Source organism: Falco cherrug, chromosome 8, assembly GCF_023634085.1.
Source record: "Falco cherrug isolate bFalChe1 chromosome 8, bFalChe1.pri, whole genome shotgun sequence".
NCBI lineage: Eukaryota > Metazoa > Chordata > Aves > Falconiformes > Falconidae > Falco > Falco cherrug.
In genome coordinates, this window is record NC_073704.1 from 8,449,078 (window position 1) to 8,455,077 (window position 6,000).

The window sequence follows — 6,000 nt, forward strand, 5'->3', positions numbered from 1 at the left end:
GATCCCCATCCCCACACCCCCATGGAGGTGACAGACTCCCAGCAGCAAGGAAATGGGGCAGGACCCTCTCCAGACCAACACAGGTGCTGAGGAACAGAAGGAGGACCTCCCACCACACATGTCCAGGCTTAAAGCAAAGATGCTGCAAAATTGTGGTCTTCAAAGTGTGTGGGCTCTTCAGGACCTTGCCTTTGGAGGCAAGAGGGGTCACTGAGGACATCCTCTCCTCCCAGCACAGGAAGCCACCGAGTGATGGGAAGCAACCTCTTCACAGGGGCTCAGACTGAAAGCCTGGGGCGTGCCTGCCTGCACCGTGAAATATTTATTCCGTGTGGCATGCTTGATTTCTTTTCCAAGTCCCCCCCCTCCCCCCCTTGTTTTTTATCCATCTCTCTTCCTTTTCAGACCTGCCTTATTCCAGTATTTATGGGCAATACATGGCAAAAGACCAGAAGGGTTTTTTTTCCCCTGGACCCTGTTTTAAGAATTACTTCCCCTCGCCATCCTGCCCAGAAAGACCCATGGAAATTAGGAATGGAAAGGACCTGCAACGTTGGGTTTTGTGCTGCTGCCAAGGCGAGACTTCCCAGAGCGATGCAATCTCTAGCGCTTCGGTTATTTGATGTTTAACAGACCCAGGTGTATTGCTGATGCAGAGATGAAAGCTCACGTTTTCCAGGACAGGCACAGGGCAGTCTGGTGGCCTGGGCTTGGCTTTGGGCTGCCATTCCCTGGTTCCTCAGGGAACACAGTGGCCACCAAAGGGGTTGGCTCAGGCTGAAAGCCACCATGGGAAGCTACAACCTTCCCCCAAAGTGAAATTCTGCTTTACTGATGCTGACATAAAGCCAGAGAAAGTCTCTTTGGATGAAAAATCAAACGTCTTGTCCCGCCATATCCCTCTCTGGCTCTCAGCTTGCAAAACAGAAGTTGGCCACCAGTACCCCAACTCTACTGCTAAACGTGCTAAATATGACTTTAATTTCTGCTCTGCTTTCTTGCCACAGGTTTTGAAAGAGCAACTGCTTGCAGCCCAGGCCAGTGCATTCCTGGATGCAAAGTTGGTATAGTTAATAGGGGAACAAGAAGTCTTTGGCATGATGCACTGTCCCCATGGTAGCCCAGCTGCAAGGAAGGGTTTGCCTCAGGACCCTGTGATGAAAGCCTGGGGTGCTTGGGGGAGCTAAGAGCCCAGGGGGCTGTGATATAACTATATAACCTTGGAAAGGCTTAGAGGGAAAAGCTAGTATTGAAAATGGACAGCAAACTGCTGGTTGCAACAAGGTGTCAGCATCTCACTCTTGCTCCTTCCATACCCAGAGACACCCAGGCTTTGATCTAATCATTTCTACAGCCCCTGGAAGTCAAGGTACCATTTTCTGGCTTTTTGGTCCTGCTCATAGGACACAGGTTTCAGCTGATCCTTGGAAATCAAAGAGCAAACAAGCATTTCCTCTTTCAGTCTCACAAAAGCATCTCTCATCAGAAGCTTTAATACTCAATTTCTTCTAGGTCACCACTTTTGCTGACAGGATCCTTGTGCAGGATGCAGATCAAATGGAGAGGGGCTCTTCTGCCCAAGCAAAATGGGAAGCACCCCTCCCTCAGGGTCCCCAGAGATGCGTATAGGGGGTCCTGTGTGGCGACCCACATCCCGGCTGCCTCCCCGCTCCCTCGCCTGCATCCCAGCACAGCTGGATGGAGAACCCAGCTGTTGGCAGGCGAGGCTGCGGGAACAAAGAGGCCATTGCAACACGGGCTTTGAGTAATCGAGAGCAAAGCCCGGCAGCTCTCAGCAAGCGTCGGGGCCGTGAAATCCGATTCGCGCCCCTCCACTAGCAGCGGTGGGGAAGGGACCCCGAAGGCAGCGCGCTTGGGCGGTGGGGAAGGACAGGTGGCCGCGCACTGGGAAGAAGGACTGTAATGAGGCGTCACGGACACAAGATCTTCTTTGTTAGGATGTTACCAAAGTAGAAGAGTGACTGCAGGAGAGGTTTCGGCACAGCTGCCTGAACTCCTTACCTCCTGGAGATCAAAGCCTGCCTTTCTAATTGCATCTTTTATTACAGTCACCCAAACACTCACCCAGTATCCCGGTGGCTTTGCAGGGGGAACAGGTGTTTTTTAACACGCGTGCGATTACGGGAGATTAACAGATTTAAAAGCGTGCCCCGGGAGACACAGCCATGCATCATGTTCCTGTTAAGATGGGGGATGCTGAGCCGGGCAGGGAGGTTTCTGCAGGAGCACCTCCCTGCCTGGCACCTCGCAGGCAGCCGATGCCATGGAGCAGATTGGGGCAGAGGTGTGTCCCCAGCCAGCCCCAGCACAAGCTGGGAGGCCGAAGGAGGATGGAGGACAGGGTGCCTGAGGAAACCCCCAGGCTCACAGTGCATGCAGCCCCCCTGTGATACCTTGTGCATCCCATCGTGCTGACAGGGGCATCGGTTGAAGAAGGGCTGCAGCCTGCTGAGGGCTCCTGCACAGGGATGCTTCATCCCTCAAATGTCCCAGCTGGACCAGGGACCCCCTATTTTGTTCCCCAAATGCTTCCTACTGCACCAGGGATCACTCCCCCCGCATTTCATACCCTCCAACACCCTGTGTTGGACCAGAGACCCCCCTGCTCCATCCTCCAAATGCTCCATATTAGACCTAGGACCCTCAATTCTATCCCCCACCCACCCTGTGCTTGACCTGGGATCCTCCCACTCCATCCTCCGAAATGTCCCACGATGGATGCTCGAATCCCCCAAACACCCTACACTAGACCAGGGATCCCCTGCCTTTGTTGCCCTAAATTTGGGGGATTTCAGGGATTTTCAAGCAAGGGAGCAGTGTGGTGGAAGACACAGTGAGGAGAAGAGCTGTTACGTTGCTCAAAGGTACCAAAGGTCTTTGCTCTAGAGGATTAAAATTTGCAGAGACCAAGAACTGCTGGCCCAGGAGCCAGGGAGGGGACAGAAACTTGGCTGAGGATCCTGTAGAACAAAGCAAAAACAGGAAAATGCACAGACATGCCTAGAAAGCCATAAAAACAAAGTTTAGGTTAAATACGCACAGGGTCTCTTTTTCCCCTTGGCCAGTTAAGAAAGGGCAATCTTTGCCTTCAGAGCTGCTGGCAGAAGCCATCGCTCTTGCTTGCTCCCGGGGAGGTGGGTAGAGGTGTTCGGGGTGGGCAGGAAGGGGCTCAGCCAACCCCCAAATCTCAGCACTGGGGGGGTTGGGGATTTCCTCTGGAGCAGCAGCAGAAGGACACACAGCCCGATGGGCGAGGACAGCTGGGTGAACAACCCTCAGCACCTCATACCACAGCGGTCACTTTGCCATGGCCCCTGTGGTCTCCTACGCATCCTCCAACCTCCCCAGCCTCCCTGATTTCAGGATTTTTCCTTTGATTATACCACCGTGCTGTAGTAAAATCCTGTATAACCAAGACCTCAGGTCTGAGTTGATAAAACAAGGATGAGGAAGACGAAATAAAAAGCAATATCCCAGAGAGCTTCTTGTTTATTGGAGTTTAAACCAACGCCCCTAACAAAGTGAAATGATTAAAAGAAAAAAATTGTTTGGGATAAAGAAATGATAATTTCCCATCATCTGCTCACGTTTCCTCTCCGCTGGGCACAGCTCCTGAAAACGAGGCATTTGCCCCCTTTGATGGCTGGTGTAAAACGAGCTTTGATGTCATGGAAGGAAATAATGTATTTAGAAATGGCCTTTGCTCATATCAGGCACAGCTAATATAAATCAGGGCACTGAGGGGATCGGGAAGGGTGTGGAGAGCTTCAACTTGACCCTGTAGCACCGTTTTCTTTAACTTTCACATTAAATTAACTTTCCTGTTGTTCCGTATCACCACTTAACATCTTATTTTCCCCAACATGATTCTTTTGTTCCCCTGAAAAGCTTTTGAAGCAGATGACAAAGGGAAACTTCTTGCAATCATCTTTCCAGAGGGTACCTCCAGATCACAGGCAGCGCGTGGAAACAACTGGGAAAATAAAGCCCTGCCACAACAGCTTTGCTAATTTTTCTTGGAAATGCCTTGGTATTGCTTTGAAAACTACTATGAAAACAACCGATGGCTCCTTGGGACTGTCCAGGATGGCAGAACTGGAATCCATTTCCATCACTGCATTAAAATTCATGGAAGGCACAAACAAGTTGCTGAGATTTTCATGCCACTGTCACCAGGAGCTGAATAAAAATCATATTAAATTTACTTTACATTCTGCAACAGCTGGCAGCCATGTCTTGAAGTGTTTTTCAAGCCAGTGGGCTAAAGAATAATCAGGATCCTTTCAAGTCAAGGCGTTTTCCTGTTAATTTAATGTGGTTGGCTTTGCCAGTGGGACAGATTTTCCAACATGCTCAGCTGTTTTCTGAGTCTGGCCTCTTCTTTTGGTGCCTGAGCTGAAGAGAAGTTCCTTAATAAAATAAATGACCCCATGATTTCCTGGGATGCCATCTCAGGCAGTCTCAGTCACTGTCTGGAGGTGCTGGATGATGCCACCATACAGGGACCAAGCTCATCCTGCACCAGCCCAGCACAACCCCAGGAACAGCACCCAAACCTCCCAGATTTGTAATAATCCTGGAAATATGACAGATCTGCTGTATTTTATTTTGGTGATGCAAAAAGTGTAAAGCATGCAAAAAGAAGAGTATTCCTCTCTCTCTGTTTTTCCCCTTTCTTTCCTCCCTGAAAATGTTATCCCAGCCTAAAAAAGCTTTGAAAAAGGGGGAAAAGAGAGAGGGAGGATGCAGCACATGCATGCAAAAGGGCAGGTTTGGGCTGAATTAATCATTTTTTCAAGAAACGTTTGACTTCAACAGAAGCCACGGGGTAAGAACAGTGCCGACAGGGCAATGAGACATCAGCCTGAGCCATGTGATTTGACAAATTCTGCTTGCAGAGGGCTGTTGCTCCTATCTGGAGGAAAACTGTTCAGCAGGGGGTGATGCAATGATGTCAGGGTGCTGGTCTAGTGTTTTAATGTATGCTTTCTGGTCCTGCCATGCTCTGGGCTTTGCAAATCCACACAAGGGTGACCACAGGGATGGATGGAGCCACTCTGTGCCATCTTTGGGATGGGACGGGAGCTGGTCTCTGCGGGAACAAGCAGCCACAGTTTGCCCATGTACCCAGGAGTTTCCTTGTTTGCAAAGGGCTGGCTTTGTTGTAAGTTGGCTGTTTACTATTTTAATCTGTCAGAATTAAAATATACTCAGACTTCTTGGCCCATGACCAGAACAGAAATCTCCACAGTGAAATTTGTCTCTATGAAATTAGATCCTCATGCCGAAACCAACCCGCTGGTGACAGCTCTCCAGGTACAGCTGTGCTGCCTCGCTTTCTGCTGCCTGGGGACCCAGGGCTGGGCTTCCTTATTAACCAGCCCCAGCCCCTCTCAAAGTAAATATTTGGGCTCTTTGAACATCCCTGGCAGATGGCATCTCCTGGCCCACAAGACACTGGTTAAAGCCCTTTGCAACCAGCCTCTGCCCCAGGACTGAGTGAAACCCTGTTGGTGGTGGTGTGGAAATTGCTCTTGCTCAAGACAGGAAGGCAAGAGAGGCTGTTACAGCACCTTGCTCAAAGGGTTGACCTCCCAGCCGTGATGCCAGGTTTCCTTTTTGCTTATGGGGCAAGGAAGGGTCCTGAAGACCCCGCCGAGCTGCTCTGGCAGCATCCCCAGCTCTTGCAATAGCAGGGTTTGCAGCTGATGCACATGGAGGAAACAATATACCAATAAGCCAACACGGAGCACTGAAATTGGTGACACAGAGGAAGTTTCCCCCAGCAGAGGGATTTTTCAGTAGGAAACCCCACAGGGAAGCACATGCCTCTCAGCAGCTGAAGTGTGCAGCTCAGCTCGGTGCATTGCTCTGGCTGAGCCAGGGCAGGCGCGGAGCATGGTGAGCACAGCACCTGGGGCTTGCAGGGAGATGGCCTCTGGGGCATTGCAGAAAGGCGAGCGGAGAGGGATGGAGGGA

At 50.7% G+C, this 6,000-nt stretch overlaps 1 long non-coding RNA gene across 1 annotated transcript in view; it reads left to right on the forward strand.

The window, feature by feature from the left end:
* Nucleotides 1–4,737, forward strand: part of LOC129736681 (uncharacterized) — a 79,823-nt gene extending 75,086 nt beyond the window's left edge. Inside the window, exon 7 of the long non-coding RNA XR_008733655.1 lies at nt 3,910–4,737. This is a non-coding gene — a long non-coding RNA (uncharacterized LOC129736681). The remainder of the gene's footprint in view (nt 1–3,909) is intronic.
* Nucleotides 4,738–6,000: the final 1,263 nt, after the last annotated feature.